This window comes from Hemiscyllium ocellatum, chromosome 6, assembly GCF_020745735.1.
Source record: "Hemiscyllium ocellatum isolate sHemOce1 chromosome 6, sHemOce1.pat.X.cur, whole genome shotgun sequence".
NCBI lineage: Eukaryota > Metazoa > Chordata > Chondrichthyes > Orectolobiformes > Hemiscylliidae > Hemiscyllium > Hemiscyllium ocellatum.
In genome coordinates this window covers 53,829,158-53,854,033 of record NC_083406.1, presented here as the reverse complement: position 1 = coordinate 53,854,033, position 24,876 = coordinate 53,829,158, and the positions used below count along the sequence as shown (strand labels likewise).

Genomic DNA, 24,876 nt, shown 5'->3' with positions numbered 1-24,876 from the left:
TCATTTAAAGAATTTAAAATATGAACAATCCTTTGTTTTGTGAAATACTTATAATAACAGTCATTAGTAGCTTACTGGGGTTTTGAACCAGGCACACTGATCCTGAGATCCTGCAATATCTTCCCCACAGTCTAGTATTAATCCAGGGCCATAAAACCTAAAGGTAACAGTTTACTATTTCCCATTGATTTGCTTAGTGTTGGCAAAATTCTATGCTTTTATTTCAGAATTCCAGTAATACTGGCATTTTTCCCTCCTTCCCAAATCTTCCTCGGGTTATTTATTGGTCCAACCAGAACAGAGAGGGCAATGGAAGTTTGATGGTATAGTTTAGGTGGAGGGCACAAGACTTGTAACAGCAAGTCCATTTAGCTCAGATTTTTCGGAGATGGTACCTACAATGGACATAAGCCACCAACTCCCACAGCTATCTTGACTATACCTCCTCCCACCCACCCCCAGAGAAATGAGATCCCTTTCTCTAAACTCTTCTGCCTCTGCTGTATCTGCTCCCAGAATGAACGATTCCACCCCAGGACATCCGAGATGTCCTCCTACTTCCAGGACCATGATTTCCCCTCTCCTGTTATCTACAATGTCCTCAATAGCATCTCCCCCATTTCACACACCTCCACCCTGGAACCCCACCTTCCTCACTAACTACAACAAGGAAAGAATCTCCCTGGTCCTCACATTCCATCTTACAAATCCCCAAATACAACGTATCATCCTCCACCATTTTCACCTACAGTCAGACCTCACATTGAAAAAAAATTCCCTCCCACCTCTATCTGCATTCCGTAGTGTCTATTCCCTCTGTGACTCTTTCGTTAGGTTTACATTCCTCACCAATCCCTTCTCCATACCTGGCACCTTCCTTTGCCATCGTAAAAAGTGCAAAACCTGCACCTGCATCTCTCTCCTCACCTCTGAAAAGTAACCTACCCAGACCCATTCCCCTACCCTGCACTTACCTCTGACTAATGCACCTAACACTATGGGACAATTTAGCATAGCAAATTCACCTGACCTGCACATCATTGGAATGTGGGAGGAAACTGGAGCACCTGGAGGAAATCCACACAGACACGGGAAGAATGTGAAAACTCTACACAGTCACCTGAGGTGGGAATTGAACCTAGGTCCCTGGTACTGTGAGACAGCAGTACTAACCACTGAGCCATATGCCACCCATATTGCATCTGTTGCTCTCGATGTGGTCTCGTCTACATCAGAGAGACCGAGCGCAAATTCGCTGAACGGTTCAGGGAACATCTATAGGTCTGTACGCACCAACAAACTCCACCTTGCATTTCAAATTCCCCTTGCACTTCCCCCATGAAATGCCTATTCTGGGTCTTCCCCACTGCCTAAACAAGACCACCCGCAAACTGGAGGAGGAACACCTCATCTTCCAACTTGAGAGCCTCCAAGCCCACAGCCTCAACATTAAACTCACCAGTTGCCAAACCCCCCCACCCCCCACTCCATCCCTGATCCAATCCTCCACCCTTTTGACCTGACCTACTTTTCCACCTTCATTTCCTCCCATCTGCTCCACACTTCCCACTGACCTATCAAAATCACCTCCTATCTTCGCTCAAATATTGCCATTCCAATTACCTTTCTCTCAGTCCCACCCATCCTATTTATTTTTTAGCCCCCTTTCCCCTCCCCAGTCCTGATGAAGGGTTAAATCTGAAATGTCAACTCACTCCTCAGATGCTGCCTGACCTTCTGTGCTTTTTCGAGTCTCACACTTTATCATCATGGGCATAAGCGCAGTGATTCTTCAAGGCAGCATAATGCTTCTTCAAGGTAGCATTTATGGTGGGGGGGGGTCCCATGGAGTGTGTCAGATCAATGCGTATTCACTCTACCCATTTCTGCTCATGATTTTATAAGGTAACACCTCAGTCTCCAATACTCCAGGGGGAAAAAAAACACCCCGGCCAGTTTAGCCTCTTGCTAATTCAAATCTTCCAGTACTGGCAACATCCTTGTAAATCTTTTCTGCACTCTCTCAAGTTTAACAATGTCCTTCTTATTAGAAAGATAACCAGAATATCACAGTATTCTAAAAGTGGCCGCCCCAATATTCCATACAGCTGTAACATGACATCCTAACTCCTATACTCATGTTCTGACCAATGTGCCAAACAACTTTTTCACTACCCTATCTACCTGTGACTCAACTTTCAAGGAACTATGCACCTCCACCCCAGGTCTTTTTTTATTCTGCAACACTTCCCTGTGCCCTGGCATTTACCTTATAAGTCCTGCCCTGGTTTGCAACACCTCACATTTATACAAATTAAACTCCAACTGCTACTCCTCAGCCCATTGGCACATCTGAGCAAGGTTTTTATTAATTAGAATTCCTACAGCGTGGAAACAGACCCTTTGGCCCAACCATTCAAAGAATAAACCACTCGGAGCTAATCCCTGCCATATATTTATTCCTGACTAACGCAAATAAACTACACATTGCTGAACACTATGGCCATTTACCTAACCTGCACATCTTTGGACTGTGGGAGGAAACTGGAGCACCCAGAGGGTGCTCACACAGACACGAGGAGAATGTACAAATTCCACATAGTCACCTGAGGGTGGAATCAAACCTGGCCCCCAGGCATTGTGAGGCAGCAGTGCTAACCAATGAGCCACTGTGTCAACCCTATTGTACTATTGTATTTTGGTTCTATTGTATTTTGAGATAATCTTCTTCACTCTCCACCACACCACCTATTTTAGTGTCATCTGCAAATTTACTAGCCATTCCTCCTGTAATCACATTCAAGCAATTTATATAAATGACAATAGCAGGGGGCCCAGTATTGATCCTTGTGGCACTCGTTGGTCTCAGTACTCCAGTCCAAAAAGTCCTATGCCACCACCCTCTGCTTCCTATCTTCAAGCCAAGTTTGTATCCAATTGGATAGCTTGTGACCTAACCTTACTAACCTTTCTTACTACTACTACCTGGTTGAAAGCTTTACAGAAATCCATATAGACAATGTCTATTGCTCTGCCTTCATCAATCTTCTTTGTCACTTCTTCAAAAAACTCAATCAAATTAGTGAGACATGATTTCTCATGCACAAAGCCAGGTTGACAATCTCTAATTAGTCCTTGCCTTTCCAAATACATATAAATCCTGTCCCTCAGAATCCCCTCCAACAACTTACCCATCACTATAGTTCCCAGGCTTTTCATCCGCCTCCACATCATGTCTCTGGATGAACAAGCCACATTCCATTATGTGAACTTCCACACAAATTATAGTTCAGATTGCAAGGATTCTGACTTAGGGGGAATTAAAATGCTGTAACTTTGTATTTCATAGCAGTTTAAATAACTACAGCAAAGTTGTTTTTATGGTGTGAAAATCAAAACAAATGATGTAACAATGCTATTGTGATGTACTTAGCGTAACAATGAAGAACACATTTGAATAGGGTAACAGAGAATGATCTAATATGAGTTCTTTTGTTAAGCTGCAATGAGTGACACAATAATATTACTGATTAAAATCATATACAGGTCTTACAGCAATTGTCATTAATGTAGCTGCCGGGAAATATAGTAAAGCCAGAACCATCAAAGATACTGATGTTTGTGGAAACTGCATTTCTGAAGAAGGGTCGCTGGATCTGAAATGTTGACTCTAATTTCTGTCCACAGACCTGCTGAGTTTCTCCAGCAATTTCAACCTTTGCTTCAGATTTCCATCATTCTTAGTTCTTTATTTTTTTCAAGATGTTAATTCAATCAGAATGGAGTCTCCCTGTCCAGCCCTTTAAATCACGTCTCATCCTATTCCTAGATGAAAATCACACAACACCAGGTTATAGTCCAACAGGTTTAATTGGAAGCACTAGCTTTCGGAGCACTGCTTTTGGACTACCACCTGATGGAGGAACAGCACTCTGAAAGCTAGTGCTTCCAATTAAACCTGTTGGACTATAACCTGGTGTGTGATTTTTAACTTTGTACAGCCCAGTCCAACACCGGCATCTCCAAATTATTTCTAGATGATCAGTTTTGTCACAAGATCTTCCCTACCAATTTTTTTGCCATCAATTTTGTTTCAATTGTTCAATAAATACAAGTCACAAAAGTGAACAATGACTGATTAAAATACTTATGCCATTTCAATATTGTGTTTGAAATGCTCCTATATATACCTTACTTCGGAAAACCACCTCTCTGTTTCTAGAGTCAATCTCATCTAATTCTAAAGGTGAACCACAAAATAATTGGAAACCTCAAAACAGAAGTCCAAAACACCAAACAATGCATTACGCTTTCTTGCTCCAATATATACAGGTATTAAGCCATACCAACACGAAAGCATACTTTTGAACTTCCATTGTTCAAAGTCCTGGTGCTCCTTACGGGACAGCAATGTGGGAGTAGGGTCAGCCCAAACACAGCGCAGTGCTCACTAGTACCTTCTCAAGGATAATCAGAGGTGAGCGATAGATGTTGGTCCACATACTGTGAATGAACACACAAACGTAAACAGTGTCCATTGTACCAAATGACCAGTGTGAGGCAACATGAGGCAATATTGAATTTGAGATAGTAAATGAATCAAATACATGAAAGACAAAAGCCTATACTGCATGAAAGAAGTACGTGTAAAACAAAAAGTCTAAAAGTCAAACTCGAATTGGGTTCAATAATATTACCGTGTACTCTTAAAATATATTGACGGAGGATGAAATGTGAGGATATGTATTTTTGTTAGAATTTCTTAAAAATCTGTTGGATGAAATATTTCTGATGGTGGTGTTTCTAGAGTTGAGTCTAGAAGGCTTTAAAGGTCTAAAGGAAAGATATGATTCAGTGGTACAGTGAAGCTGGTGTTGAGCTTCAGTGGTACAATATACTAGGTCAAGAAGAGACAGACAAAGATGACATAAGATAGAGTTCAAAAAGGGTAGGAGACCAAAAATTTGTGTCATGCTTTGGATTAAGATACCGCCACCTCCCCCCCGCCCCCCCTCCCCACACACACACCCCCAACCCCCAACCCTCCAAAAGCAATCATTAATTCAGTGTTTGCTCTCATCAATGTGGAGAACACAACTCTAGAACTTTGGTGAATTGGAAGGCGATCACTGTTTCACTTTGACAGAACATTTGGACCCTGGTTGGTCAGAACAAAATTTGGTAGAAGGCAGTTGTTGCATCCCTAATTCATAATGTGAGCATTATGCATAGTGTTGGCCAAAGACTACTCTTTTTGGAATGTTGAAAGGGAAGGGAAGGTAATTGCTGGTAGTATAACACTGGAGGTGTTGAAATTAGCATGGGGTTATTGGTTGACTCGGAAGACTGGGGCAATTGTAGGTGATGACAAGAGAACATTATTTTGCTTCTGGGAGGTGGGGAAGAGTGCGAGCAAATATGCAAGAAATAGAAAGACAAGATCAAAGGCCATATCAACTAAAGATGCCAAGGAATCCTTAATTTATGGAAAAGTAAAATGCATCAGAAGCATCCATCTGGAAGATGGTACTATCTGAGCAGATATGATGGATATATGATGGAAGGGCCAGGATAGCTTTGAGGTACAATGAGTCAGCACCGCTGAAGAGTGAGATCGCGAATTTGTAAGTGCTGTCATTTGACAATGGGCATTGATTGCGGTTTGCGACGGGTGCAGCGGTTTGAGCAAATGTTGAAAAGACTCCAAAGTCACTGTAATCATGGGTGGAGATTTGAAGGATGGCATTATGCATAATGAGTCAGCATCAGGGATGGTTTCTGGAGAAATGGAGTACAGAAATGGCAGTGGAAGTTAGTTATGGTAGATTGTTAAGGGCTGAACTGGAAAGTGTTGAAGGTGTACCAAATAAAAGAGACAAATGAAGAAGCTGTCAGACGAAAGAGCAGCACCTCTTCAAAGCTGGCACTCCTGAATGAAGCCACTTAGCAAACCCAGAACATGGAATAATTCCTCTTTGAGCTCTTCCCTTCCCAACACCCAGATCCCAAAACATTCCTTTCAATTGACACCATGGACAGAATATTTCAGTATCACAGGAGACATGAATTAAGGGGGATTTAACTGCAGAAAATCCCAAAATTCAGATTCCTTGATGGCAGAAAAAGCTTTCTTGATTGAGTGCCCGAACTTTAGAAGGCAGGTAATCCTTCCCAATTGTCGGTGTCAGATGCCTATCTGCACATTTTTGCATGCCATTAAAAGCATAACTCACCCAAATTAAGTAGCTCTTTCCAATTAAGTTTCCAATCAAGGAATATGTATCTTCAAAAACCTAGCTGTATCTAAGAGGCATACACCTGGGGAGCATGGCTTCTTCATGAACTTTGGGAAAGTAATGGCTGCTTTGTTTTAAATCAATGAGTGAGGGCTAGATGCTCAAGGCATGTTCAGCTCTGTTGAAGATTTGCATCTGAGGTTTTGAATTGTGATCTGCCTTCCAGTGGGGTGTAGTTCCTATCAGAATGGGAAGTCAGGTTGATAGGGTGGGAGGTCTAGGGGGGTGGACATGTATTGTACAGACTTTAGGAATGGTCATGAAAAGTGATTAGATTAGATTCCCTACAGTGTGGAAACAGGTCCTATGGCCCAACAAGTCCACACTGACCCTCTGAAGAGCAATCCACCCAGTTCCATTCCCCTACATTTCCCCCTGACTAATGAACCTAACACTACGGGAAATTTAGCATGGCCAATTCACCTAACCTGTACATCTTTGGAATGTGGGAAGAAACTGGAGCACCTGGAGGAAACCCACACAGACACAAGGAGAATGTGAAAACTCCACACAGACAGTTACCCGAGGTGGGAATTGAACCCGGGTACTTGGTGCTGTGAGGCAGCAGTGCTAACCACTGAGCCACCGTGCTGCCAGAGTTCAAGTTCTGGTACTCTGCCACAAAAGGAATAATAGTAGTAATGATTTGCACATTTTTTGATGCCTTCAATGTACCTGTTTTCTGGCCAATCTTGGCCATGCACTTCATTATGCTATTCTGCATTACCATGAAGAGGCAGATTAAGCACATTTTCAAGTACAGATATCTACCGTTCACACATGGGAAAAGGACGTACGGGGGAAGGAGGATTCTACGAAAGCACTTGTCAGTTAGAAAAAGTGCTGCATGGCACCCCTGGATTATCTTCTCCCCCTCCACTTCACATGGAAACAATGGACAAAAATCACAACCGTGACATGATTATTATTATCATGTTTGCTCCAGGCCTTTCTGAAGGGTACATTTTAGAAGGTGATTTAGTTTTGAGATTTTCTTGCCATAGAGGCATATGATATATAGACACACAGACTTTTTGTCCTGACCATTTTGATTTAATTTATAGATGAACAAAGAACAAAGAAAATTTATAGCCCAGGAACAGGCCCTTCGGCCCTCCAAGCCTGAGCCAAACTAAATGTACTCTCTAAACCTGTCGGTCAATTCCTAAGCATCTGTATCCCTCTGCTCCCCATCTACTCATGCATTTATCCAGACGCTTCTTAAAGGAATCTACCGTGCCTGCCGCTACCACCTCAGCTGGCAATGTGTTCCAAATGCCCACCACCCTCTGTGTGAAGTACTTGCCGTATGTATCCCCCTTAAACTTTTCACCTCTCACCTTGAAAGAGTGACCTTTCGATATTGAATCCTTCACCCTGGGAAAAAGCTTGTCTCAATCCACCCTGTCTATACCCTTCATGATTTTGTAGACCTCAATCAGGTCCCCCCTAAATCTCCTTTTTTCTAATGAAAATAAACCTAACCTACTCAACCTCTCTTCATAGCTAGCACCTTCCATACCAGGCAACATTCTTGTAAACCTTCTCTGTACCCTCTCCAAAGCTTCCACATCCTTTTGGTAATATGGTGACCAGAACTATACACAATATTCTAAATACGGCCGAACCAATGTCTTGTACAATTAAATTTCCCTTTAATTGTATTTCTTTTGCCAGTTGCTTCAACTGTCCGTCCTCCTTTTCTCCTTTTTGTCATCTGGAAAGAAAGAAAGAATTAAACTATCAAATCAGTTCCATACTTGGGTAATTAGACTACTTGCTATGACTCCACAAGTTACTGAGGCTTTTGTCAAGGAAATTGCAGTATTAAGATGCTACAATATCAGTAGTTGGTATTTAATGGTTGAGATTTGGATAGCTCTTTACTGTGTTTTCTGGGTTTAAATCAAATTTTGGAAGTGCAGCTTTTATGTTGTAGCCTCTTGGAAGAGTTGTGGAGAAGCAATCGGAGGAAATTGGAGAGTATGAGGAAAGAGGTTTGCCAGAATACTGAAACACAGGCTTGCAGCTTTACAAGCTAAAATGCTCGCTTTTGAGCGCTGTGGAGCCAAATAGCTTGAAGATGGAGATTGGACTTTCCTCCTCTCCCATTTTTAAATCCCAGAGTCAATTTTGAGGACATTGTCTTCTATGTCCTGAGTCATGGCATTTATTTCGAATTCATCAGGCTAGATGTTAATAATGCGAAAGAAATAAAATTTTGATAAAAAATTTCCAATCTGAACTTTATTCTGAGCTTTAAACTTTGGATTGTTACAAGGTACTGCCAGAATTACAAGTATGTCTTCAAGAATTTGTTTTGTTCTGCTTTTTGAAGAAAATCTGTTAAAATTCAACAGTTATCATGATGTAAGGGAAGAGGGTAGCTTTAAGATACAGTGGAGCTCTCTTTTGTTACAAAGTGAAGCAAAGGATTTCTGAAGATTCTCCTGGAGAATGGGAAGAGTCAAGGGTCAGCAGGAGCATTGTAACCATGACAGAGGCTCACAAAAGCAAAGTAAACATAAACATTGAAAGGATTGATAAAATCTGTGGGGGAGGGGATATTCAAGGATATCCATGGGGACAGGAATTACAAAATGATATTGGTGAAGCATGATGGGAGAAAGGTAGTGAGTAAGAGGAGAATGAGGAACCTAGTGGTTCTCACATTTGAAATGAAGCAAATCAGCTTTTTACCTTGAAGCCGCAGTCTTAGGCACTGGCACATAAGTAATGCCCAGTGTGGGAAGAGGCCTTGCCTGGCGAGTGGAGTCCATACGGCAAATTTCACACTAACTAAAAGAACATCCTATTAATAACAGGTCCTGCAGGTACCACTCCCAATGAACCACCTACTCCAGTTGTCATATCATCCAATGAGATATTAAAAAGGCATGAAGTCACAATATGTTGTCAATTGATTGACATCTCATTTTGAAGAGTCAAATCAAGGTAGGTGTTTCATGGTGAATGGTAGGGCCTTAAGGAGTATGGTGGAACAGAGAGATCGTGGAGTTCAGGTACATGGTTCTTTGAAAGTGCAGTCACAAGTGGACAGGACAGGGAAGAAGGCTTTTTGCACACTGGCCTTTATCAGTCAGGGCATTGAGTATAGAAGCTGGGAAGTTATGTTGCAGTTGTATAGGATGTTGGTGAGCACGCACTTGGAATATTGTGTTCAGTTTTGGTCACCTTGCTATAGGAAGGATGCTATTAAGCTGGAAAAAGTGCAGAAGAAATTTACAATGATGTTGCCAGGACTCAAGGGACTAAGTTATGGGAAGAGGTTGGAGAAGCTAGAACCTTTTTTTTCGAGCGTATGAGACTGAGGGGGGACCTTACTGAATTGTATAAGATCATGAGAGGCTTGGATATGGTGATTGCACTCAGTTTTTTTTCCCAGGGTTAGGGAATCAAGGACTAGGGGGCATCGGTGTAAGGTTAGAGGGGAAAGAACAAAAGGGAACCTGAGAGGCTACTTTTTTACACAGAGGGTGGTATGCATCTGGAATGAGCTGCTAGTGGAAGTGGTTGAGGCAGATACATTAACAACATTTAAAAGGCATTTGGACAAATACATAGATAGGAAAAGTTTAGAAGGATATGGACCAAGTGTAGGGAAATGGGGTCAGCGTGGATGGACATTTTGGCCAGCATGGGCCACAGAGTCATAGAGTCAGACATGTACAGCATAGAAACAGACAGTTCAGTCCAACTCGTCCATGCTGACGTGATATTCTAATTTAATCTCATCCCTTTGCTAGCACTTGGCCCATATCCCCCTAAGCCCTTCCTAATCATACACCCATACAGATTCCTTTTAAATGTTGTAGTTGTAGGAGCCTCCATAATTTCCTCTGGCAGTTCATTCCATACACGCACTACACTCTGTGTGTAAAAATCGGCCCTTAAGTCCCTTTTAAATATTTTCCTTCTCACCTTAAACCTGTGCCCTCTAGTTCTGGAATCCCCTACCCTGGGGAAAAAGACCTTGCCTATTATTCTTATCTATGCCCCTCATGATAAACCCCTATAAGGTCACCCCTCAGCCTCCAACACTCCAGGGAAAACAGCCCCTGCCTATTAGCCTCTCCCTCTAGCTCAAATTCTCCAACCCTGGCAACATTCTTGTAAATTTTTCTGCTGAAGGGTCTATCTGCGTGCTTTTGGACCTGATGACTCTATGCTCCCAGTCGAAAGTGTCTGAGTATCATGTGACTCAGGGTCAGTCTATCTGTGTATGAGGAATGGTGCTTTAAGCTGTCATTGCATTTTGACCTTTGAAGCAGCATCATAGAATCTCTACAGTGTGAAGGAGACCATACACACCATTGGCCCCTTACTCACCCTCTAAAGAGCATCCCATCCAGACCAAGCCCCCTACTCTATCTGCATTTACCATGGCTAGTTCACCGAGCCTGCATATCTCTGGATACCATGGACAATTTGGCATGGCCAATCCACCTAACCTGCGCAAATTTGGACTATGTAGGAAACAGTTGCACCTAACACGAATCCACGAACACACGGGGAGAAACTGCAAACTCCATAGACAGTCACCCAAGGCTGGAATCAAACCCAGATACCTAGTGCTGTGAGGTAGCAGTGCTAATCACTGAGCCCCATGCCACATGAATCACAGTCTCTGGAAGAGGGCTATAAAGAGGATCTTGTTTTTTCTAAAAAATGAGAATAATCTAACAAAGAGTTCAAAAGACAAAGAACAAAGAACAGTACAAACAGGCCCTTCATCCTACCAAGCCAAAGTCTACACAAGACATTTCTCTAAATTAAAAACCTCTTGCAGTCCATATACCTCTACTCTTTGCATATTCATGTATCTGTCCAATTCCTCTTAAACATTGCTATTGTATCTGCTTCTGATGAAGGATTATGTCCGAAATGTTGACTCTCTAGCTCCTTAAATGTTGCCTTACCTGCTATGCCTTTTCCAGCACCACACTTTATTGACTCTGACTCTCCAGCATTGGCAGTCCTCACTATCTCCAAAGCTAGAGACTAAAAATATTGATGAGAAGGTAAGGAAGAATAAGAAAGCATATGGTGCATACTAGAATAATAGGAATAGGAATCAGGAGAATCTCAAATGCAGGAGAAAGGCTATGGATGGCAGAAGGTACACAAAGGGGAAGCATAAGGAAAGGATGGCAGTTTGTACTCAACCAAAATAGTAAAATGCTCTTCAAAAATATTAATAGTAAAAGATTCGTGAAGGATAGAGTATGGCCCATAAAGAGTAAGAAGGGTAAGCAGCTTACTGAAGGAAAAGATGTGATAGAGGTACTAAATGAATATTTTGCTTCTGTCTTTACCAAATTAGAAGATGCTGATAATAGTTGAATTGAAAATGTGGTTGTTGAATAACTGAGCAATATAGTGATACGTGATAAAAAGGCTGGCAGTCTTCCAGGTAGAGAAGTCGTCAAGTTCTGATGGAATGCATCCTAAATTGCTAAGGGAGGTAAGTGAGCAAATCATAGCCAGAAATTTTCAAGATCTCTCTGAACACAGGAGTGGTCCCCATGGACAACAAATGTGACCCTGCTGTTGAAGGAAGGAGCAAAGGATAACTACTGACCTGTCAGCCTGACATCAATAGTGGGAAAAGTGATGGAGGTCAGAATGCAGGATAAGACACACTGAGAAAACAATATGTTTTTCTTTGTTTCAGCATCAGAAAGAGTGAGAGCATAGACCTTGGGGCTGACAGGAAGGTGAGTAACTGATTTAAAAACTTACCTTGAGCGTCGGGGCCGTCCATTTTTGTTTCAGCAGCAGGAAGAGTGGGAGAGTCGACCAGAGGGCAGCTTGGAAGGTGAATCACTGATTTGAAAACTTAGCTTGTAGATAGGCAGAGCGCACGCCAAGCAGGAACAGACATGGGAGTAAGTGAAGTGATATATTTGGGTGGTTGTGTTACCCAAAACACTAGTTAGGCAGTGTCTCACACCCATCCTCCTCCTCTAACCAAAACACCGGATTGGTAAGTTTTCTCTTTATTCTTTATTTTCCTACAGTCTGTTTGAGAATTTAGAACACTGGGAATGGTGGTTAGGGCAGTTAAATGTTCCTTTTGCAGAATGTGGGAGGTGAAAATCACCACTAGTGTCCCTGATGACTTCATCTGTGTGAAGTGCACCCAACTCCAGCTCCTCAAAAACCGCCTTCAGGAACTGGAGCTAGAGCTGGATGAACTTCAGATCATTTGGAAGGCAGAGGACACTACTGAGAGGAGTTACAGGGAGGTAGTCATACCTCAGTTGCAAAAAAGAGGCAGATGGGTTACAGTCAGGGGATGGAAAGGGAATCGGCAGACAGTGCAGGGATCCCCTGTGGCTGTTGCCCTCAATAGCAAGTATACCATTTTGGATAATGTTGGGGGGGGTGGCGGGGTGACGACTTACTAGGAGTAAGCCATGGGGTACATGTCTCTGACACATAGTCTGTCCCTGTTGCTCAGAAGCGAAGGAGGGACATGAACAGAGTATTCGTCATTGGGGACTACAGAGTTAAGGGGGACAGATAGAAGGTTCTGTGGGAACGAGAGAGACTCATGGTTAGTGTGTTGTCTCCAGGTGCCAGGGTTCATGATGTCTTGGATCGTGTTTTTGGGATCCTTGAGGGGAAAGGGGAGCAGCCCCAAGTTGTGGTCCACATAGGTATTAACAACATAGGTAGGAAAACGGATGGGGATTTAAGGCAGAAATTCAGGGAGCTAGGGTGGAAGCTTAGTGCTGGAACAAACAGAATTGTTATCTCTGGTTTGTTACCTGTGCCATGTGTTAACGAGGCAAGGAATAGGGAGAGAGAGGAATTGAACATGTGGCTACATGGATGGTGCAGGAGGGAGGGTTTTGGATAACTGGATAATTGGGGCTCATTAGGTGGGACCTCTACAAACAGGATGGTATACACCTGAACCAGAGGGGGAAACAGCATCCTGGGGGCGGGGGGGAGTAGGGACGGGGGAGGGGCAGGAGTGATATTTACTAATGCTCTTTTGGAGGGTTTACACTAATTCAACTGGGGGATAGGAACCTAAATTACAGTTCCAGTGTCCAGGAGTTTGAGAGTAGTGAAGTCAGAAATATGGTTTCAAGGTCGCAAGAGTTCACTGGCAAGCAGAAAGGTGGTTAGAACTGTGTCTACTTCAATGCCAGGAACACCCAGAATAAGGTGGGTGAACTTGCAGCATTGGTTAGTACCTGGGACTTCGACGTTGTGGCCATTTCAGAGACATGGATAGAGCAGGAACAGGAATGGTTGTTGCAGGTTCTAGGATTTAGATGTTTCAGTAAGAATGGAGAAGACGGTAAAAGAGGGGCAGACGAGGCATTGATGGTCAAGGACAGTATTATGGTGGCAGAAAGGACGTTTGAGGACCCTTCTACTGAGGTATTATGGGCTGAGGTTAGAAACAGGAAAGGGGAGTTGGAAGTTTTTTGTGGGCCTCTGAATAGTTCTAGAGATGTAGAGGAAAGGATAGCAAAGATAATTCTGGATAGAACCGAGAGTAACAGCGAGGGGGGAGAGAGGAATCTTTATGTTATGGGGAACTTTCACTTTAAATATTGACTGGAAATACTTTAGCACGCGTACTTTAGATAGGTCGGTTTTTGTCCAATGTGTGCAGAATGATTTCCTGACACAGTATGTCGACAGGCCAACAAGCAGCAAGGCCATATTGGATTTGGTACTGGGTAATGAACCTGGCCAGGTGTTAGATTTGGAGATAGGTGAGCAGTTGGATGATAGTGACCACAATTTGGTTATGTTTACTTTAGTAATGAAAGGGATAGGGATATAACACAGGGCAAGAGTTATTGTTGGAGGAAAGGCAGTTACAATGCAATTAGGCAAGATTTAGAATGCATAGGATGGGGGAGGAAACTGCAGGGAATGGGTACAAGTTAATGCGGAGCTTATTCAAGGAAGAGCTACTGCCTATCCTTAATAAGTATGTACCTATCAGGCAAGGAGGAAGTGGTCAAGTGAAGGAGCCGTGGTTTACTAAAGAAACTCTTTAGTAGCAGGCTACTGAATCTCTTGTCAAGAGGAAGAAGAAGGCCTTCAATCCAGACAAATGTGAGGTGATGCATTTAGGCAAGTCTAATTCAAGAGCGAATTATACAATGAATGGAAGAGCCTTGGGAAAAGTTGATGGGCAGTGAGATCAGGGAGTGCAGGTCCATTGTACCCTGAAGGCTGCTGCACAGGTGGATAGAATGGTCAAGAAGGCGTATAATGCTTGCCTTCATTGGACGGGGTATTGAGTATAAGAGCTGGCAAGTCATGTTAAAATTGTACAAGACATTGTTTCAGCCGCATTTGGAATACTGTGTACAGTTGTGGTTGCCACATTACCAAAAGGATGTGGACGCTTTGGAGAGGGTGCAGAGAAGGCTTATGAGGAAGTTGCCTGGTATGGAAGGTGCTAGCTATGAACATAGAACATAGAACATAGAACAGTACAGCACAGAACAGGCCCTTCAGCCCACGATGTTGTGCCGACCACTGATCCTCATGTATGCACCCTCAAATTTCTGTGACCATATGCATGTCCAGGAGTGTCCCCATTGACCCTGCCTCCACAACTGCTGCTGGCAACGCATTCCATGCTTTCACAACTCTCTGTGTAAAGAACCCGCCTCTGACATCCCCTCTATACTTTCCTTCAACCAGCTTAAAACTATGACCCCTCGTGTTAGTCATTTCTGCCCTGGGAAATACTCTCTGGCTATCGAGTCTATCTATGCCTCTCATTATCTTGTATACCTCAATTAGGTCCCCTCTTCTCCTCCTTTTCTCCAATGATAAAAACCCAAGCTCGGTCAACCTCTCCTCATAAGATAAGCCCTCCAGTCCAGGCAGCATCCTGGTAAACCTCCTCTGAACCCTCTCCAAAGCATCCACATCTTTCTTATAATAGGGCGACCAGAACTGGACGCAGTATTCCAAGTGCGGTCTAACCAAAGTTTTATAGAGCTGCAACAAGATCTCATGACTCTTAAACTCAATCCCCCTGTTAATGAGAGCCAAAACACCATACAATTTCTTAACAACCCTGTCCACTTGGGTGGCCATTTTAAGGGATCTATGTACTTGCACCCCAAGATCTCTCTGTTCCTCCTCACTGCCAAGAATCCTGTCCTTAATCCTGTACTCAGCTTTCACATTTGACCTTCCAAAATGCATCACCTTGCATTTATCCAGGTTGAACTCCATCTGCCACCTCTCAGCCCATCTCTGCATCCTGTCAGTGTCCTGCTGCAGCCTACAACAGCCCTATATACTATCAACGACACCTCTTTTGTGTCATCTGCAAACTTGCTGACCCATCCTTCAATCCCCTCATCCAAGTCATTAATAAAAATTACAAGCAATAGAGGCCCAAGGACAGAGCCCTGTGTAACACCACTCACCACAGACTTCCAGGCAGAATATTTTCCTTCTACTACACTCACTGTCTTCTGTTGGCCAGCCAATTCTGTATCCAGACAGCTATGCTCTCCTGAATCCCATTCCTCCTGATCTTCTGAATGAGCCTACCATGGGGAACCTTATCAAATGCCTTGCTGAAGTCCATATACACCACATCCACAGATCGACCCTCATCACCTTTTCTAGTCACATCCTCAAAGAACTCGATAAGGTTTGTGAGGCATGACCTGCCCCTCACAAAGCCATGTTGACTGCATTTAATCAAGCCATGCTCTGCCAGATGGTCATAAATCCTATCCCTCAGAATCCTTTCTAACACCTTGCAGACGACAGACGTGAGACTTACTGGTCTGTAATTGCCGGGGATTTCCTATTTCCTTTCTTGAAGAGAGGAATTACATTTACCTCTCTCCAGTCCTCAGTTACGACTCCAGTGGAGAGCGAGGATGAAAAGATCTTCGCAAGTGGTGAAGCAATTACATTTCTCGTTTCCCAAGGCAACCGAGGACAAATCTGGTCTGGCGACTTGTCAATCTTAATGTTTGACAAAATTTTCAGCACATCAGCTTCCTCTATTTCTATCCATTCCAGCATGCACACCTGCTCTTCAAAGGTTTCATTCACTACAAAGTTCGTTTCTTTCGTAAAGACAGATGCAAAAAATCTCATTTAGGGCTTTCCCTACTTCCTCAGACTCCACACTCAAATTCCCTATGCTATCCCTGATTGGCCCTACTCTTTCTTTGACCATTCTCTTATTCCTCACATAAGTGTAAAATGCCTTTGTGTTCTCCCTAATCCGTTCTGCCAAGCCTTTCTCGTGCCCCCTCCTGGCTCTCCTCAGCCCATTTTTAACCTCCTTCCTCGCCTGCCTGTAATCCTGTAGAGCTGAGCTTGACCCTAGCTTCTTCCACCTTATGTAAGCTACCTTAGGTTAGGTTTATTTTCACTAGAAAAAAGGAGATTGAGGGGGGACCTAATTGAGGTTTACAGAATCATGAAGGTTGGATAGAGACAAGCTTTTTCCCAAAGTGAAGGACTCAATAACAAGAGGTCATGCTTTCAAGGTGAGAGGTGGAAAGTTTAAGGGGGTTACATGCAGCAAGTACTTCACCCTGAGGATGGTGGGCATTTGGAACGCATAGAGGCAGGCACGGTAGATTCATTTAAGATGCGTCGGGACAGATGCATGAGTAGATGGGGAGCAGAGGGATACAAATGCTTAGGAATTGACCGACAGGTTTAGACAGTACATTTGGGTCGGCTCAGGCTTGGAGGGCTGAATGGCCTGTTCCTGGGCTGTAAATTTTCTTTGTTCTTTATGTTAGGATGAGACTTGAAGGCTGAGTTAGGGTGCTTGAGAGTTACAAGTTAGCCAGGAAAGATCTAAAGAGCGAACTAAGAAGAGGCAGGAGGGGGCACAAGAATTTGTTGGCAGATAGGTTCAAGGAAAACCCTGAAGTTTTCTATAGGTATATCAGAAATAAAAGAATGACTAAAGTAAGGCTAATGCCAATCAATGATAGTAGTGGGAAGTTGTGTGTGGAGTCTGAGGAGATAGGGGAAGTGCTAAATGAATATTTTTCATCAGTATTCACACTTGAAAAAGACAATGTTGTTGAGGAGAATACTGAGATACAGGCTACTAGACTAGATGGGATTGAGGTTCACAAGGAGTAGGTGTTAGCAATTCTGAAAAGTGTGAAAATAGATAAGTCCCCTGAGCTGGATAGGATTTATCCTAGAATTCTCTGGGAAGCCAGGGAGAAGATTGCAGAGCCTTTGGCTTTGATCTTTATGTCGTCATTGTATACAGGAATAGTGCCAGAAGACTGGAAGATAGCAGATGTTGTTCCCTTGTTCAAGAAGGGCAATAGAGACAACTCTGGAAATTGAAGACTAGTGAGCCTTACTTCGGTTGTGGGTAAAGTGTTGGAAAAGGTTATAAGAGATAGGATTTATAATCATCTGCAGAGGAATAAGTCAATTAGGGATAGTCAACATTGTTTTGTGAAGGGTAAGTCATGCCTCACAAACCTTATTGAGTTCTTTGAGATGGTGACCAAACAGATCGATGAGGGTAAAGTGTTTGATGTGATGCAAATGGATTTCAGTAAGGCGTTTGATAATGTTCCCCATGATAGACAATTACACAAAATATGGAACATAGGATTGATGGTGATTTAGCATCAGAAATTTGTTAGCTGAAAGAAGTCAGAGGGTGATGGTTGATAGGAAATGTTCATCCTGGAGTTCAGGTACTAGTGGTGTACTGCAAGGATCTGTTCTGGACCACTGCTGTTTGTCATCTTTATAAATGACCTAGATGAGGGCATAGAAGGATGGGTTAGTAAATTTGCAGATGACAATGGAGTTGTGGATAATGCAGAAGGATGCTGCAAGTTACAGAAGGACATAGATAGGCTGCAGAGCTGGGCTGAGAGGTAGCAAATGAAGTTGAATACGGAAAAGTGTGAGGTGATTCACTTTGGAAGGAGCAACAGGAATAGAGAGTACTGGGCTAATGGTAAGCTTCTTGGTAGTGTAGATGAGCAGAGAGATCTTGGTGTCCATGTATATAGATCCCTGAAAGTCACCACCCAGGTTGATAGGGTTGTTAAGAAGGCATACAGTGTGTTAGGAGAAATTGAGGACCGCAGATGCTGGACATCAGTCGCAAGTGTGGCTCTGGAAAAGCACAGCAGATCAAGCAACATCCGAAGGGCAGGAGAATCAACATTTTGGGCATTAAACCTTCATCAGGAATGAGGCTTCTTGGCTGGGGGGCTAAGAGATAAATGAGAGGGGATTGGGCCTGGGTGAAGGTAGCTGAGAATGCAATAGATAAAGGTGCGGGAGAAAGTGATAGGTCAGAGACTAGGTTGGAATGGATAGATTGTCAGGTTTTGAATTTCCAGTAGGAGGTAGAATCAGGAAGTATGAGGTTCGCAGATGATGAGGTTGGAGGCTGTGGATGTGAGATCCCAAGAGGTGATGAGGTTATGGATGGTCTGAGAGATGATGGATTTTTGATGGGATATGATGTCATGGTCGAGGGGGCAATAGGAGGAGGTATCTGCGAGTTGGCGCCTGGCTTCAGTGGGGTGTAGAGGTCGGTGCACTAAACTACCACAACTATCAATCTATCCACTCAACCTTCCCCCCACCTTCATCTACCTATTGCATTCTTAGATACCTTTCCCCCAGCTCCATACCCCTCCCATTTATCTCTGAGCCCCCTGGTCCACAAGCCTCATTCCTGGTGAATGGCTTATGTCCAAAACATTGATTCTCCTGCTCCTCTGATGTTGCCTGACCTGCTGTGCTTTTCCAGAATCACACTCTCCATATAGTGTGTAGGCTTTTATTGGTAGAGGGATTGAGTTTCAGAGCCCTGAGGCCATGCTGCTGCTGTACAAAACTCTGGTGCAGCCGCACTTGGAGAATTGTGTGCAGTTCTTGTCACCACATTGTAGGAAGGATGTGGAAGCTTTGGAAAGGGTTCAGAGGAGATTTACTAGGATGTTGCCTGGTATGGAGGGAAGGTCTTATGAGGAAAGGCTGAGGGACTTGAGGCTGTTTTCATTAGAGAGAAGAAGGTTGAGAAGTGATGTAATTGAGGCATGTAAGATAATCAAAGGGTTAGAATGGGTGACAGTCAGAGTATTTTCCTTGGATGGTGATGGCTAGCATGAGGGGACATAGCTTTAAATTCAGGGTGATGCATTTAGGACAAATATCAGAGGTAGTTTCTTTACTCAGAGAGTAGTAGGGATATGGAATGCACTACCTGCAACAGCATTAGGTAAAAACAATGACTGCAGATGCTGGAAACCAGAGTCTAGTTTGAGTGGTGCTGGAAAAGCACAGCAGTTCAGGCAGCATCCGAGGAGCAGTAAAATCAATGTTTCAAGCAAAAGCACCACTCTAATCTAGACTGCAACAGTAGTAGACTCACTAACTTTAAGGGCATTTAAATGGCTATTGGATGACCATATGAATGAAAATGGAATAGCATAGGATAGATAGGCTTCAGATTAGTTTCACAGATCAGCTCAGCATTGAGATCCAAAGGGCCTGTACTGCGCTGTAATGTTCTACGTTCTATGTTTTAACTTAATACTAGACAGTCAATATAGCATTGTCAAGGGCAGGCCATTTCTGACAATGTTCATTGAGTTCTTTGATGAGGTGACACAGGCAGCAGTTGAAGGTAGTGCTGTGGATGTAATTTTGGATATTCAGAAATCATTTATGCCACATAATAGGTTGGTTAGCAAATTAGAATGTTTGAGCTAAAAATGGGAAACTTTGGGTAGCTAAAGATGGATATTTCTCAGGTTGGAGAAAATTTGAAACTGGTACTCTCCAGGGATCAGTGTTGGGATTCTTGCTTTTTCTGACTTATCGAAACGATTTGAAAATGGAGGATAAGGACAAAATCTCTAAATTTGCAGATGATACTAAGCTGGAGATAATAGTGAATTATGAGAATGATGCTGAGCAACTTCAGAAGCTGGCCAAATGGACAGAAAGTCAGAAGATTTATTTTTACACAGAGAAATGTGAGGTAATATCTTTTGCGGGACAAAACATGGAGAGACATTACAGACTCAAAGGTATGACTTAAATTGGAGTACAGGACAGATGGAACTTGGGGCTCACATGCAAGATTATTTGAAGCCAGCTTGGCAAGTTGAAACAATTGTTAGAAAGGCTTACAGGATTCTTGGATTTATAAATAGATGCACAAGTAGGAAATGATACAACTCCTCTACAAATACTACAGATTACGTTTGTAGTTCAGTTCTGGGCACCTTACTGAAAAGTGTTAAAACCTAGGAGAGAATGCAAAAGAGATTTAATAGAATGATACCAAGAATGAGGGATTTCAGATACAAGCAAAGATGAGAAAAATTGGGCCTATTTTCCTTGATGCAGACAAGATTTATTGTGACCTTATTGAAGCATTCAAATGTATGAACAAGTTCGTCAGAGTCAAAATAGGATATTCTGATGAGGAGAAACTTCTTTGTATGAGAGTTAGATATAACACATAAGACATAGGAGTGGAAGCAAAGCCATTCGGCCCATTGGGTCCACTCCACCATTTAATCATGGCTGATGGGTGTTTCAATTCCACTTACCTGCACTCTCCCCATAGCCCTTAATTCCTTGCGAGAACAAGAATTTATCAATCTCTGCCTGGAAGACACCCAACATCCCGGCCTCCACTGCGCTCTGTGACAGTGAATTCCACAGGCCCACCGCTCTCTGGTTGAAGAAATGTCTCCTCTTTTCCGTTCTAAATTGACCCCCTCTAATTTTAGGGCTAAGCCCACTGGTCCTGTCCCCCTGATTAATGGAAACAACTTCCCAGCGTCCACCCTTTCTAAGCCATGCATTATCTTGTAAGTTTGTATTAGATCTCCCCTCCACCTTCTAAACTCTAATGAATACAATCCCAGGATCCTCAGCCGTTCATTGTATGTTAGACCTACCAGTCCAGGGATCATCTGTGTGAATCTCCGCTGGACACGGTCCAGTGGCAGTATGTCCTTCCTGAGGTGTGGGGCCCAAAATTGGACACAGTATTCTAAATGGGGCCTTTATAAATTCTCAGAAGCATGTAACTGCTTTTATATTCCAACTCTCTTGAGATAAATGACAACATTACATTGCTTTCGTAATCATGGACTCAACCTGCAAATCAACCTTTAGAGAATCCTGGACTAGCACTCCCAGAACCCTTTGTACTTCGGCTTTATGAATTTTCTCACCATTTAAAAGTAGTACATGCCTGTATTCTTTATTTTCAAAGTGCAAGACCTCACACTTTCTCATGTTGAATTTCATCAGCCATTTCCTGGACCACTCTCCTAAACTGTCTAAATCTTTCTGCAGCCTCCCCACCTACTCAGTACTACCTGCCTGTCCACCTAACTTTGTATCATCGGCGAACTTCGCCAGAATGCCCCCGTCCCTTCATCCAGATCATTAATATGTGAAGTGAACAGCTGCAGCCCTAACACTGAACCCTGTGGGACCCCACTTGTCACCAGCTGTCATTCTGAAAAAGAACCTTTTATCCTAACTCTCTGCCTTCTGTCAGACAGCCAATCCTCAACCCATGCCAGTAGCTCACCTCAAACACCAGGGGCCTTCATCTTAGTCAGCAGCCTCTCGTGAGGCACCTTATCAAAGGCTTTTTGGAAGTCGAGATAGATGACATCTACTGGGTTTCCCTGGTCTTAACCTGCTTGTTACCTCTTCAAAGAATTTTATGGGCTGCCTGAAAAAGTGTTAGACCGGATTCCATATCAGGTTTCAAAAGAGAGCTGCATATATATTTGAAAGTGATGAATTTAGATGGCTACAGAAATAAGACTGGAGAATTGGACTAGCTGAATAAGTCTTTCTGGAGCCAGTACAAGCATTTGGGTCAAATGGCCTCCTTCTCCAGAGTGACAGAGTGGTCCAGTATGGAAACAGACTCTTCAGTCCATGTCGACCATGTTTCCAAACTAAACTAGTCCCAATTGCTTGCACTGGCACATATTGCTCCAAACATTTCTTATTTATGTACTGATCTAAATGTCTTTTAGATATTGTAACTGAACCACATCCAATACTTCCTCTGGATGTTTATTCTACACACGGACCACTCTTTGTGTTACAAAATTGCCTCTCATGTCTTTTTAAAAAGTCTTTCTCCTCTCACTTTAAAAATACGTCCCCAAGTCTTGAAATCCCCCACCCTAGGGAAAAGACCCTGCTATTCACCTTATCTATACCTATAAACGTCTATAAGGTTACCTTTAAACCTCCTATGCTCCAGTGAAAAAAGTTCCAGCCTAGCCAACCTCTTAGAGTCATAGAGTCATAGAGATGTACAGCATGGAAACAGACCCCTCCAGCCCCTTCGGTCCAACCCTTCCATGCTGACCAGATATCCCAACCCAATCTAGTCCCACCTGCCAGCACCCGGCCCATATCCCTCCAAACCCTTACTATTCATATACCCATCCAAATTCCTCTTAAATGTTGCAATTGTACCAGCCTCCACCACTTCCTCTGGCAGCTCACTCCATACCCGTACCACCCTCTGCGTGAAAACGTTGCCCCTTAGGTCTCTTTTATATCTTTCTCCTTTCACCCTAAACCTATGTCCTCTAGTCCTGGATTCCCCGACCCCAGGGAAAAGACTTTGCCTATTTACCCTATCCATGCTCCTCATAATTTTGTAAACCTCTATAAGGTCACCCCTCAGCCTCCGATGTTCCAGGGAAAACAGCCCCAGCCTTTTCAGCCTCTCCCTATAGCTCAAATCCTCCAACCCTGGCAACGTCATTGTAAATCTTCTCTGAACCCTTTCAAGTTTCACAACATCTTTCTGATAGAAAGGAGATCAGAATTGCATGCAATATTCCAACAGTGTCCTAACCAATGTCCTGTATAGTCGCAACCTGACCTCCCAACTCCTGTACTCAATACTCTGACCAATAAAGGAAAGTATACCAAAAGCCTTCTCCACTACCCTATCTACCTGCAACTCCACTTTCAAGGAGCTATGAACCTACACTCCAAGGTCTCTTTGTTCAGCAACACTCCCTAGGACCTTACCATTAAGTGTATAAGTCCTGCTAAGATTTGTTTTCCCAAAATGCAGCAGCTCGCATTTATCTGAATTAAGCTCCATCTACCACTTCTCAGCCCATTGGCCCATCTGGTCAAGATCCTGTTATAATCTGAGGTAAGCTTCTTCGCTGTGCACTACACCTCCAATTCTGGTTTCATCTGCAAACTGACTAACTGTGCCTCTTATGCTCGCATCCAAATCATTTATGTAAATGACAAAAAGTAACAGACTCAGCACTGATCCTTGTGGCACTCCACTGGTGACAGGCCTCTAGTCTGAAAAACAACCCTCCACCACCACCCTCTGTCTTCTACCTTTGAGCCAATTCTGTATCCAAATGCCTAGTTCTCCCTGTATTCCATGAGATCTAACCTTGCTAATCAGTCTCCTATGGGGAACCTTGTTGAATGCCTTACTGAAGTCCCAGCAAAATCCTGATAAATCTCTTCTGAACCCTCGCCAGCTTAAAAATACCTTTCCTGTAATAGTGCAACTAGAAGTGGTCACTGTACTCTAGAAAAAGACCTCAGCGATGTCGTTTACAACCTCAAAATAATGTCCCATCTTCTATATTCAAAGGTCTGAGCAATGAAGGCAAGCATGTTAAATGCTTTCTTAACTAATGTTGGGGAGAATAACCACTAGATTACCTAAGAGTGGGGCTAGGGAGGGTAGCACTATTGCTACACCAGGCATTACCAGCTCCAGTCCCCAAACAGTTAATCGCAGCCATGGGGGAGAACCTGGCAACTGCAGGGCTACCTGTCTGAAGTAACATTCCTCGCTGATTAGATCATGTCAGCCAGTATCAGACTGCCCCATTGAGAACTCATGACTAATAAAGGAACCGGTAACTGTCGAACGGTGTGAATTGCGCTGTCGGAGTACATGATTACTAAAGCATCTGTTAATGTACCTATCAGAATAGATTCCCATCGAAACCCATGATAAATGATAATGTTTGTTAATTCGCTTGCGGAAGATCATTGACTCTGTCAGACGCATAGTAATGAGATCGATACTCTGAACAATGGACCATTGATTACAGGGTCGGAACTGCCGACCCCAGGATGGCTGTACCATTGTCCGGCACAGCAGGAGCTGGACAAGCACCTCGGTACGGCCAATGGAGGCGCAGACCCCCTCGCTCTCAGGTGTACCAACCAATGAGGGGGACGAACGAGGGAGAACTGACCGGGAACTCCTGGCGGCGCGAAGTATAATTGAGCCAGGTCCGAAGGGGAAGTCAAAACGCCTTCTCCAACGAATTGCATGCTGTAGAATTCGTTGTATAGTTTGCCAGTCGTGATTCTGTAAAATAAACGGTGCTTTGCTCCTAACTAAAGAAGCTGGTGCGGTCTCTCCTTCCAAAGAACTCGCAAAGACCGGAATCCCGAGATTCCGGCCTAACATCTGGTGAGCCTGACGCGGGAAGGGAAAGAGACCACGGCAAGTTGGCCACGTTGGCGGATCAGG

The 24,876-nt window shown here is 43.4% G+C and overlaps 1 long non-coding RNA gene across 1 annotated transcript in view; it reads left to right on the top strand.

The window, feature by feature from the left end:
• Positions 1–24,626, top strand: part of LOC132816700 (uncharacterized) — a 105,873-nt gene extending 81,247 nt beyond the window's left edge. The window contains exons 3-4 of the long non-coding RNA XR_009644817.1: positions 11,992–12,034; positions 24,449–24,626. This is a non-coding gene — a long non-coding RNA (uncharacterized LOC132816700). The remainder of the gene's footprint in view (positions 1–11,991; positions 12,035–24,448) is intronic.
• The last annotated feature ends 250 nt before the right edge of the window (positions 24,627–24,876 follow it).